This window comes from Lonchura striata, chromosome 5 (assembly GCF_050655825.1).
Source record: "Lonchura striata isolate lonStrDom1 chromosome 5, ASM5065582v1, whole genome shotgun sequence".
Lineage (NCBI taxonomy): Eukaryota > Metazoa > Chordata > Aves > Passeriformes > Estrildidae > Lonchura > Lonchura striata.
The window spans coordinates 28,864,062-28,877,311 of record NC_140707.1 but is presented as its reverse complement, the minus strand read 5'-3'; the positions used below and the strand labels follow the sequence as shown (position 1 = coordinate 28,877,311).

General features: G+C 40.9%; 1 protein-coding gene across 15 annotated transcripts in view; it reads left to right on the top strand.

The window, feature by feature from the left end:
• Positions 1 to 13,250, top strand: part of TSPAN4 (tetraspanin 4) — a 430,007-nt gene that overhangs the window by 192,063 nt on the left and 224,694 nt on the right. The window lies entirely within an intron of this gene.

The window sequence follows — 13,250 nt, the reverse complement described above, 5'->3', positions numbered from 1 at the left end:
GTATTGTGCATTCATATTTTGATTTCCAGTGGGAGCATAGTTACTTGAGTGTGAATAATTAAAGATCTACTGAGCTGTGCAAAATTTGCCACTCAACCGAAGGCAACTTCTAAAAAGTGTCTGTTCTGTGTGAATTCAGCTTCACAGAGACTTGTAGCTTCACACCTTTCAAGCTTCCAGAGGCCTGAAATGATATATTGTGATTGGAAGGGTGTGCTGCTCATTCTCACCTGAACACTGTTTACTGTGCTTGTTTGTCCTTGATTTTTCATAACAGGTTTTTTTTTTCCGAATTTTTCCAGTCTGGATATTCCTGGGAATTTAAATATGTAAATAGTAGCCCTTTGAAACCCTTCTGTGAGAGTACTTTTTAAAACTGTATGTAAAACATGGCTGCTTAACTCACAGATCTCTTTGAAGCTTCATGAGATCTATGCAGGTTTAGGTTGCATTTTTAAAAATTCAAATGATTGTTCTCAACTGTTTAAAACATGGTATAATTTCACGAGAGGGTATTTTGTATTTAAAGTCAGGACTTTATGTTGAAAGTGTTACTTTAAAACTACCAAACTTTTTGTGACTGACTTTGGCTTTGAACTGGGTAAACAAAACCCTGTTGTTTGGTTGGGTTTTTTTTTTGTCCCTGAGACATTTAAAATATATTTTGCCCCAGGCTATCGCTAGTAGGACCTTGAGAAATAGATGTTCTGCAGATTTTGGCGTGCCCTGTGAGTTGAATAACTGTGTGATCCTCTTTCCAGAGTGAGTTGCTAGATTTCGTGCTGCTGGGAGTCGCCACACCAGCCATGTGTACAGATTGTCCGTTCCATTAGTGCCTGGGGCAAAACAATGCAAATCCACACATGGTAACCTCTCAGTCAGCCACAGTGCTCAAGTGCATTCATCTGGTCGCTTTCTGGGCCCCAGGGTGCAGCCACACACACTTGTGTGACCCTCTGTATATCCGTTCTTGCTACCCCTGCATGCCTGGAGCAGTGGTGGGCACCTGCCTTCTGCTCTGCTGGCACTTTGCGTGTGACACGGGCACCTGCAGCTTTGCTGTGCCCCCGAACTGCTGGGTGGGCTTCTGTTAGCTTAGCATGGAGCTGGGGGCTGGTGGTCTTGCTTTAGCAATCCAGCTGCCAAAGCTAATGGCAACTCATATTCTTCATTTCTGGTGTGGTGGCACAGCTTATTTCCCTGAATGTTGCTGATATTCAGAGCAGAGGATACTGTTTTCTCATGCACTCCCACATTGTGAGGCTGATCTGTAACATAACCAAAGTGAATTTGGCAAATCTCACTTGGAATAACAACTTTGGAAAGTGAGAAGCATATTGCTCTAAGACTGGGAGCAAAACTGAGTAAGTCAAAGTAGCTCCATGCTGTAAGCTAAGTTAGTGAAGTGTTAGGTTCAGCTATAGAATGATTAGCAAACATAAGGAGTTTAAAAATCTATCTTGTTTTATTTTCCTTGACACGTCTTAGTGTGGAAAGCACCGGGCTTAGGTGCAGGACCTAGATTCTGTTGCAGACTTGCTGGTGGAGTTTGGTCACCTAATCTTCTTGCTTTTTAGTTCTCAGTTTCTATAATGAGGATGAATTTATAACAGAGGTATCATAGGAATAAAATCTGTTTATCACAAATGTAAATGCTAATGCTGTCTTTGCCCCTTCAGAGCTGCCCAGATGAATGGCCAGTGCACCACTCTTGGGAGGCCTGTTCCACTTCTGAAACAGTTTTGTGTTTTTGTCAATAAAGCCCTTTTGAAGAGGGTGAATATGGACTGTGGATTGTTAAAAGTATATTCCAAGAGTTGTATAAAGTCTGAGGACAAGAACAAATGCTTTAGTCCTGGCTACCTATGTTCTGTGTGCTGGCCTCACTGTATGCTCCCCTTTTGGGAGGTTCGGTAAGAGTTAGAAGCACATTGCAGGGCCTGGGTTAGCCATCAGAATTGCACAAATATAGCTGAATGGGTATTTTAAAGAAGTGACATGGCAAAATTGTTGGTATAATTGTGCCAATAGCAGAGCTGCCTAAAATAATAAGAATATGAGAAAGTATTTTCTAACTGCAGCACTTTATTTAATGCTATTTTTGCCTACTGTGGATAAAGCAATGAGAGGTATCTCAAATATTCAGTCAGTGGTCCCAAATACTATGTGCTCTTTGTGTTAGGAATTACAACACTTCCAACTATTTGCCAGAGTTGTTAGAAAAGGTGAATAACTGAGGATTTGGATGTTTGCCCAAGCTGTCTGCATTTAATTATTCTATGAAACCTCATTAGAGATGAGCTGCACCTGTGATATTAAGAAGGAACTATTTTGAAGGCAGTAAAGACCTTGATTCATAGCTCAATTTAAAAAAATACTCTTTTAGAATTTGAAAGTTTTTTCATCCTCATGTACTTTGCTACAGCTACTGTTCAGTCCTGATCTGATTTTTTGAGGGGACAGGAAAGAGGGAAGATGCATTTGGTAGCCAAAATGATGGTGACAAACGGAGATACAGCCTGAAATAAGTGGATAAATGCAATATATTTCACTTGAAAAATAATCAACTGCTCAAATGCAAATAGGCCTATGAAGAGAAGATCTGGAGTTTATCGTGGTCCACAAGGTGAAATTAAGTCCCAAATACTGTGTTGCTTCAGAAGGCAAAGCCATCTTGCAATGCAAAACCAAAATATACCACTTGTGAAACCTGTGAAATGATCTATCTCATTTACACTAAGTATAGTCTCAGCTGGGGTATAGTTCAGATTTTGGGAGCTACAGTTGAAAGATGGGGATCAACTGGACAATTTGATCTGAGTGCAGTGGGAATGATCGAGGTCAAAATAAAATCTCAGGTGAAGATTTCGTGAATTGGAGTTCTTCAGTTAAAAAGAGATGGGTGAGGATATTTAACAACATTTTGCAAATTTGTAAATAGCTGGTGGAAAAAAGCAGGGAATGGCTCTTCTCTGTAGGTGTATGGTAAGAAGTAATAGGCTTCAGTCACAGAAGGTTCAGGTTTGATAAATGATGAAGTTTTTGTCTGGGCTGATGTAGGTACGAGCTGTTCTGCTGTCATCCGTGTGGTCTTTCCAAGTCTCTCCCAGTTCTGTGATTCTATAATCCTGCATGATTACATGCTTTGAGTTGGAAACCAATGTCTTTAATCCTTTGCAGCAGACACTGATCTCAGTGTCTCCCAGAAAACCTCTTCCTGCAGCTGTGGGTGATGCTGTTGTAGATAGGAGTAGCTAGGCAGGAGGAAGGGTTGGGTGCAGGTGTAGCCTTTTGGCAGTCACAGACAACATGGGCATACGAGTCAGGAATATTTGGTCACCTCAGTTTCTTACAGTACAAAAGCTGTAGGATAACCCCTCAGACTGCCAGATGGTAAATGCAGAACAGGTAATGACTTTTTCATGCAGTGTTTGGTTAACCTGAGGAATTTACTGCTGTTGGACATGTTTGGTTCCAAAAACAATTAGACAGTATTATCCCAGCAGATCTGTCAAAAGCATTTAAACATAAATATACCAGTTCTCGCTTGAGTTTCTTAAGACACATGTTGCTGGAGGCTGGATACCATGGAGGCTATTTATAAGTTTGTGCCCTGTTCTTATACTCTTGGCACTTGCAAGTGGTGTCTGTCAGAGTTGAAGAGAGACCTGGGTCCAAAATTTATTGAGGGAGGGTTTTCTCTTTCTCTAGTCTGTAGTGCACAGCCTGCGCCAGCCTTCACATGCCTGATAATCAGCACATTTAAAATAGCCTTTTGCCTGTCAGGGTCTGAGAAGAGCCCTGACCAGGACGACTTCTGTTTCCATCTGAGAATTATTCTGTCAGCACTCCCACTTGAGTCTGAGAAGTGCAGTGGAGCAGCTGAGATGGAATGGGAAGAGGCAGCAAAAATTAATTCCCGCTCACTGGGCATTCTCATGTCTTTGCTGGGAATTTCAGGACATTTGCTTCCTAGATTATTTCCAGCCAGACCTGTGCTGTGAAGTATCAAGTCTTTGCTTGTACAAATAGCTTAGGAAGCCCCATCATGAGACATTTCTGAGTACAAAGCTTGGCATGGCTTTCAGGAGGAACTGCAAATAGTCATGAGGCATGGGAGCAAGGTCAGATAAAAACTACATAAATGCTATGGGTCCATTTTTTTTTCACTCACAGAATTGCCCTGTCTTTAGCAGGGTGATGCTATGAATGATCCTTAAATAATTTCACAGAATTATTAGGGTTGGAAGGGACCTCAGGAGATCATCCAGTCTAACACCCCCAGCCAAGGCAGTGTTCCCCAGAGCAGGTGACACAGGAACTTTCCAGGTGAGTTTTGAATATCGCTGTAGAGGGAGAATGCACAGTTACCCTGGGCATCCTGTTCCAGTGCTCTGCCATACTGAGTGTAAAGAAGCTCATCCTCATGTTGAGCTGAAACTTTTTGTGTTTTAGTTCATGGCCATTGCTCCTTATCCTGTTGCTGGATAAAAAGCACCAAAAAGAGTCTGGCACCATCCACCTGATACCCGCCTTTCAGATATTTATATGCATTAATGAGGTCTCCTGTCAATCTTTTCTCTAAACAGACCCAGCTCCCTTTTCTCACAAGAGAGACCCTGGTTTCTGTAGTTGATGTGCTACCATTCTGTTGTGCTACCATTCTGTTAGGATTATGTGTTGTGAGGACATGGCTCTGTGGGATTGATATGCCAGGAGGTGGCATGCCAGCAGCAGGCTCTTGGTGCTTTTCTGCCTTTCTTCTGTCGATGCTAAAGCCATTGTGTTGACAGGAATGAATAATGAATTTTACCTGTGGGGCAAACAATTCAAAGTGTTGACTGAAGAATATTGAGTAATATACCAGAGGCTGTCTGATAAAAGAATGCAAGGGCAGAAAAGACCATAAGGACAGCTAAGGTCATATTCAGCTTGTTACAGAAGAGGGTCTGATGAGTCGATGTTCTGGAGCACACTGCTAGTGGGAGTATTCTTGACAGACAGTGTGCAGATTGATAACAAAATGGAAATCAGGCAGGATAATGTCCACATAAATAGTCCTTAGACCAACAAAATCTGTATTCTGGACTGTCTTCTAGAGCACAATGCCTTGAAAAGTGAGCCAAAAAGAATAGTGTTGAGATTTGGAAAGGTGGTGTGGTATCTAGCTCTTTTATTAGGAGACTAAAAATACCTTTACAGGTCTGAAACAAGGCTATAGGAGGCAAGAATCCTTGGAAAGTTGGCTGTTTCAGGGCAGTTGTACTTGGCCTGGAGTAATGGCTGGAAATCATTATTTCAAGTCAAAAATTTGTACACTTGCCAAATCCTCAAAACATTGTTAATGCCGAGGTATCATCATGATCCTCTGCTCTGTTTTGCTAATGCCAAAGACAAAACAAAACCATCCCAAGTATCTCTTGCAGATACCCATAATCTGCAGACCCTGAAAAAAGATTTCTCAAATTAAAATTATGAAAAAAGAAGGACTTTAACATTTCTTCAGCAGATTTCACTGCAGCTGAGTCCCAAATAATTTTCTAAGTATTTGGAAATAAAAAGCTGTAACATTTTCAAAAGGACTGTACTTTCTAGGCACCACAAAAATTACCAAAGCATTGACTCAACAAATCTGGATATTGTCTAATACTACACAGAGAAGGCTTTGATTTCATGGTTGATTTCTTTCATACTGCAGAAATAAATTTTAAATCCTATTTAATATAAGCATGAATGTAGCATGAATGTCCTTATGAGAAGTATAGTTCCAGTGTACATCCTGCAGAAGTTTTGTAAATGAAGGTCCTTGAATGTGATCAACTATAGCCTGTACTGATGAAGCCAGAAGAGAAACTTTTCTCCTTTGCAGAACTTAGAGCAGCCTGTGAACTAATTTAAATTAATGCTTTTGGGATTAGTAATTGTAATGGATCTCATCACAGACTAATTGACACAGCACACCTGAACAGCACAACCTCCTGTACCTGACCTGGCTCTCCTTGCCCTATTCCTACCCTTAGCAATATATATCCATTTTGGACCATCTATACCAGAATGATGCTGCCCAGAACAGAAAATGCCAGCTGATGAAAAATCACTATTTTGTTTTGGTAGTAGCTTTGCACTTTTTTTGTGTATTTTGAACAGCTGAAAAAATCAGACGAGGAACTGAATAACTGACCTTTTATGGTGTTCTCATGGGCCCACCTTAAAAAAATCACCCTGATGGCTAGCAGTAATAATAATAAAAATAATAATCATAATAATAGTAGTAATAATAGCATTTTTTGTGCAGCCCATTTAGGTCCCTTTATAGTGCTTGTGGAAGTGACCAATATGCTGTCAGGGTTTGCACTATAAATTGTGTGTTGGATCCTCCTTATAATGAATATTCTAGGGTCTGTTCTACTGTAGTTATTTCTGTAGTCCAAAATGGAATAAGAGATTTTTCTGATGGGTCTCTTACTTGGTGCACATTAATTCCTTCTGAATTCTCATCTGTTTTGCTGAAATGGAATTTCCTGAATTTGCTCTCCTGATAGTGAACTAGTAACATGAACATGTCTGTGTTTCCATTAGAAAAGGTTGGTAGCCACAGTGCAGAACTCGGCTGTAAGGATACTCAAGTTCTTACTACAAACTACGTCAGGTTGTATTTGTTTCTTAGTGTTTTTTTTGTTTGTTGTTTTTTTTTTAATTTTGTTTTGTTTTGGTTTTTGTTTTTTTTTTTCCCTGTTGCTGTATTTAATCATGTTTTAAATACACCAAATTTCCACTCAAGATGAAGCGTAGCTTCTCTCAGTGGAACATAAATACATTCTTGTTTTACTGCTAGGGTTTCTGCAAAGGTTGTTTGAAGTTGTTTGTCCCCCAAAGCTATTACATTGATGCCTTTGCCAAAGCTAAAATCATTGATCAGATGAGAGGAAAAATACATATTTGTACAGTGACGTATGTGCAGTGATATCATCTGCTTCCTGGAGAAATGCCTTTTAGTTCATCCTGTACGTCTTTATCCTTAGCAGCAGGTGCCACTGCCAGACAATTCTTCAAAGTTAATGTGATTGCTGAGAAATGCTAAAGCCTTTCTTTTTTATTGCTGTGGGAGGTGATGTCAAGAGCTGTGTTCTCTGTGGGAGGGAGAAGAGGCTATGCTGACAAACAAGCTGGAAAGGTGGACTTCTCAACTCTGCTTTGTGGTGTATTTAGTGTAAGAAAACAGGAGTGTCCTGTGATGGGGAGTGAATGTGGGACACCTTGTCTCAGCAGGAGATGGGAGCACAAGTTCAGCATGAAGGGGGCCATCTGGCAGGTGATGCAGAATACACTTTCAGGAAGGACAGAGTTGAGAAGGCAATAGGGATTTTTTCCAGTTGAAATGCTGCCAACTTAGTCATGCCGTGAGCAGAGGCTGGACATTTGCATCGTTGCCTTGGCAGGTGGCTTTAAAAGCAGTGCACACTGCTTCACAGATTGTGCTGGGCAGCTGTACCAGCCCACCCCACCAAGGTTTTTGCTTTCCCATCTGTAGCTGCTGGTGCCTACTAACTGGTAAGCAGCAAGATGTGCTGAGATTTGGCCTGTCTGAACTTCTGCCCCACTTTGGCAAACCTAGTCTGGAGACCAGTGGAAATTGTGGGTTTGTGTATGTGTAGCTGAGTAGGAAGGAGCCAGGTTTGGGAGGAAGGAGCCTGGAGCTGTAGTAAGCAAAACCCCATGAGGAGCACATGTGCTAGTGCTAAAATGACAGATGACTCAGAAAGGATGCTCTATGACACAAGAATATGGAAACATTCACACAGAGCTAATCTACAGGAAAAGAAAATGGCACAGCACAGACAATAATAGAATTAATGACAGCAAATTGCTAGGAATAGATATGATCAGCAGACATGGAAGTGAGGAATGACCAAGCATATACAAATGTAGGCATACAATACACAGTCAGTCCCTTTGATCAGAAGTGTACAGTGCTCAAAACCAGGAGAGATCCTAATGCTAAGGAGGACACAATTTTAGGAGCTGGGAGGATGTATCTTTCCCTCTCTCCATTCAGCCACACACCCTAAGAAGCATCTGTGTGATGTAAAGGACAGCTGAGGTGCCTTTTTCTTACATCCACTCTTTTATGCACAGAAAACAACAGCAGTGAAACATCTGAGAAGCTGAGCATGAACTAACACGTGTGATGGCAGAATAGCAATGCTTGGTAGCTTGGAGGGTGCCAAACAGAGAACAACTCAAACTGAATAATAAGACAGAAGTGACCCTGGAATTGTGAGATCTCAAAAACATTCATGAGACAAAAAGCTCAGGTGTGTTTACAGTGATACAAGGCAGACCCTGGGGCTTACAGTATGATGGGATTAATAAACCACACGATTGATAGATTGGGTTTCATGGCAAATATGTGAGCAGTATCACCTTGCAATTCTGCCACACTCTGTGCAAGGCCACGGCTGAGTTAGGAAACAAATTAGTCTCAGGGCATCAGATTTAAATCCTATAACCCATTTTAGTTGCTTTTCATAACCAAACTTTTTCTAAATTCTATGGTAATGCCAGTGCAATGTTCTTTCCTGTGTCCTTTGTATAACCTTTCCTGGTGCTATTTGAAATTGGGAAGTGTGTGTAATAGCTATGGAAATTGTTTGGTTTATGGATTTTTCTTTTCATACCCTAAAGCAAAAGGGCTATCAAGACAGTAACTTGGATTTATGAAACAAAGATTTGAATTTTAATTTGTTCAATGCTTTAGAAAAGTTGTATTCTCCTTTTTATGGCCAGTTCCTGGCTGTGTTTGAAGCACAGAATCCCCTACAAAATAAACCTTGACTTCCCCATTTCTTTGTGATTTTAAGTAGATTTGAGGTGCTTAACAGTATTTGTTATTTTGTCAGGTGTAAGTTTTGTTTTCTGAAATGGCCTATAGCTGGGATTTTGGCCCCAGGAGTCCAAATTCAAACTTGTGTTTTACATAAGGGACATTAGTGAGAGAACACCTTTCCTCTTTTTTTTTTTTTTTTTCAGAAGGACCAAAAAGTGACGAATCACTGTTTGCTGAAATTGGAACATTATTTATGAAAGCTGCTTAGGGCTTCAGACGTTGTTCTTGTGTTGAGTAGCATTTGTTTGTGCATGTATATACCATTTCTCCCCCAAGTTCTATTGATGACTGGATTGAACTTAAAAAAGATCAATGTCTTAATACCTTTTCACAAGTATCAAATGTTAGGGGTATCTCATTAAGGCAAGTAACAGCATTCTTAATGGTAAATTCATCCACAAGGTAGGACAGGTTTTATCCATCCACTGGTAGGATCTGACCTTTAAAGAAGTTAATCTTTTCAAGTGTTATATATGCCACAAATTATTGATGAGATTCTCATTGAGTTTCATTTTTTTTTCTCCTACATTAGATTGCATGTGAATACTGACAGAGTTTGGAGAGCTTTCTTTACCTTCTAAATGGAATCTTATGGCCAAATAATGTAGCATAAACAATTTGGAATGCAGGAGGCAAAGTAGGGGTAAGAGATGTAAATTCAGTTCCCTGGCATGATTTAAATAAACAACTCAACCAACAGAAGCCCCATAATCTAGTTCACATGAGCATATGTTTGGCAGGATTCAGCGTGGTGGGTTTGCAGTCTCTGCTTATCACAGACCCAGGGCTGTATGCATCACTGCCACATGCTTCTCTTTTCCTTCATCCCAGGCAAACTAATCTTGTCAGGAGAAGAAAGTGGGAGGAGGAAATGTATCATTCCAACACAGGCTGGGTACAATTCTTTTGCTCCCTTTTAGTGGCGGCTGGGAGATGCCTTATATCTTACAGACAGCCTATTGCAGCTTGGAATTTCAGTGTCTGGTCTGACTTGTAGTGTAGATTTTTTTTTTTTTTTTTTTATGTGCATGAATTATAAAGCTATTTTCTTCAACAGACTTGGAGACTAAAAAGTTTGGTACTGCAGCATCTCTTGTTTGTGTGGCCTATATAAGTGGCTCATTAACTGTCCTACTGTCATTTCTATTTTATCATAAGTAAAGAACAAGACAGACATGTTGGCACCAGAGTATTCCTATAAAATTTACTTTAAATTTACTTTACGATTCCTAGAAGTACTATTAGCTTTGGAAGCATTTCTCTTTTCCTGCAAGGGGAGAAAATCTTCTTTTTATTAAAGTTCCAACCCTGGTGGTAATATGATGAATATTAATATAAATAGATTGACAGTTGTCATATAAAATAGTCAATCCTGTTAACCTCCTTGGACTGAATGTTCAGTCCTTACTATCTGAGCTGTAAAAAACAGAAATTCCCATGAAGTATCACAGTAGATTTTGATGCAGAAGCTTTCCACATAGGATAACCTGCAGAGAGTCTGAGGTATGAGCAACTCTGAGAATACTGAGGTGCTTTAAATACAGGATGGACAAGCAGAATGAGTTTTAATTTATGAAGGAAACCTCATAAATTACACTTAGGGGCTGAGTCGCACACAAATTGTAGGTAGAAAATCAACACAACAAAATACAGTGGGGGGCCTTCTAGAAGGGAAAAGTAGTATTTATTAAAAAAAAAAAATCTTCAATAAGCTGATTTTACCTGCTGATGCTAATTTTGCTATAGATTTTGTTCATCTGCATACTTGTACAGGCATACCTATGTCCCCAAAGCTCTAGGAGAGGGGATTTGGCAAGGATCAGCTGTATGTGATGCAGAGGACAAAGGATTCCAGAAGTTAAGTTTCTGGGGTTCTTCCTGATGTAACAAGCATGTTTTTGGACAGATCTTTTGTGCCCTTTGGAATTCAGCAGCAGTTGCAGAGCTGTGCTTTCCTGCAGATCCTTGATTACATCATCTTCAATAAATCCTAGGCCAGGCCCATTACTTGTTTTCCTCATGGGCTAAGGAAGATAGGAAGGGTGGGTATGACTGCCACAACCTTGGTGTGGTCTCAGCAATACAGACCCTTTTTAACACTCTGTCCTTCTGCTTCTTCTGGTGCTTGCACCTGTGTATTTCAGTTCAGACTGCATTTATGCCAGTATTCATATTTCTGTAACAGATCTTTCCGGGTGGAATTCTTAGGGGCATCCATTGTTGTTGAAACTCTTTTTGCATTAAAGTTAGCAGTAAAATTTTTGTTGATGTCAAAGAGAGACAGCAATTTCTGTCACTGCTCAGTACTTTGAAAAATAAAGTCCTTAGAAATGCAGTTGTATAATACCACCTCTCCCTAACTGGGGTAGCCATCCCCAGTGTCAAGTTTGGACTAGATAGACTATTGTTATGAGCCTGCTGTAGTTCTAAAAATGCATCTTGCATGAGTACAGAGAAGTTGTCAGGCTCTAGCCTGAAACTGAAATTATGTTCTTGTGTGACAGTTTCCATGTGGGACCTGCTTTAAAGTTTCTGTCCTGTGAGAACAACTTCCTTTCTTCAGGCTTAGCAGAAAGATTTGGACCTTCAGAAAAGTGAAGTTTTCTTTGTGGTTACTGTGCTGTCAGGGCTCAGCACCAAACTGCTTATTCATCCACGTTGTTGTGCATGGTTGCTGCCTCTTGGCCACCTCTAGGTTTTGTATGGCTAAAACCCTGGAGGTGACCTCACTTATCTGAGGATCCAGAAAACAGCTGGAGGAGAGAGTACTTCTCAGGACAGCTATGCCAAGAAGAGCTACTCAAGGAGAAATCTGTTTTTTCCAAGAAATAATCCAGTGGTTCTCTCATGCCTACCGAGAAGAGACACTGACCTTGGGATTCTGGGAGACTTTCTATACCACTCCTCTCTTTCCCTCCACAATTTAGTGTCTCTTGTGATGAATTAGCATTATGAATAGTAAGTTTTTCTGCACAGTATAGTTAGCAGTCTTCTGGGGAGAGTACCTGGTGTCTGCATTACTACTCCAGCTTTGGCACAGCATATGTGAGTTTCATGCACCGCTGGCTTTTGTCACAAGAGCGCCTGGCTGTGGAAGCTGTCGGATGGGTCTACGTGCAGTGATTTGAATGCTTGATTAAAACTTGATTTGATTCCCCCATCTGAACTATCAACAAAGAGTCCAAAGCACTCCAGTGGAATGAGACAAATCGAAGTGGGAAGGGAGAAGTGGGGAATGAGGGTAGGGCCAGAAAGCAGCTGCTAAAGTGTTCTGCAATGACTTAGAAGTACAATTTGAAATTTAAAATAATTTCCAAGCTAAAAACTCTCAACCTACATGTTGTGGGTGGGTATAAAGAATACTGCCTTTTAATAGTTGGCAGTGGGGCTTGCCACAGAAGAGGATATAGGAAGCAAGTTGGTTTTGCATGCAAACCAAGGGTTCATGAGGTCTCTGTAGCAAAACTACCGTGGACAGGATTAAACAAATATAAGGGAGATACCAACTTTGAGCTGGGGTTCTGTGATAGACTACTTGATTTGGGGGAACAGGAGTTTGATTCCTTTTCCCCCACAAGCTAAAGAAGATGCCAAATGTTGTGGAAAAACAAGGGAGAAAGAAGCCAGAAATGTTAGGAGTGTTAGTAGAAAACTTCCTGCTCTTTTGCACAATATTCTTCAATATATAAACCAATCTGGAAATAAATTTATTTGGTACTCAAGTGTCAACTATCTGGGACACAGCAAGCTTCCTAAGTAGTGAAGAATAATTTGGGCCTTAGCCTGTGGAAGCATAGATGTGAGGACTCTGTCAAGTTCTAGTGTGTCATTCTACCATCAGAGCCCACAGAGCAGGTATCAACTGCTTGTGTGAAATTTCAAGTGCAGTTTATGATGTACTTGCAAATGTCTGGCTTTTTCACCCTCCTGCACCCTCTCCAGATGCTTTCCCCAAAGGAAAACACCATTAGAATATCATCCAGCAGTATTTGAATAAACCACTTCAGGGTGGTGAACAGCACTGAAATCTTATGACATGGCTAGCAGTGAGCTTGGAGCATAATGGCTAAGCCATTGTGCTGTGAGCTCTCCAGGAGTCCTGGGAGCAATCCTGGTAATTGCATTTCATTGGTCCCCTATGGAATCTGACCCAGCTTGGTCTGCCCTCGTTGCACAAACTGGAAGATCACAGTCAGCAGTACCAAGGAGCTCTGGTTTCCTTGGGAGCTTAATGTGCCTTGTTTACAGCACAGGATGGCTGCTTGGAGCAGAAGGGTAGGGAGAGCATGTTACCAGGCCAACCCGTGCCTTATTGCCAGCACTCAGGAGTGCATGACTGAGAGCTGATGGCAGAGACAAGCCA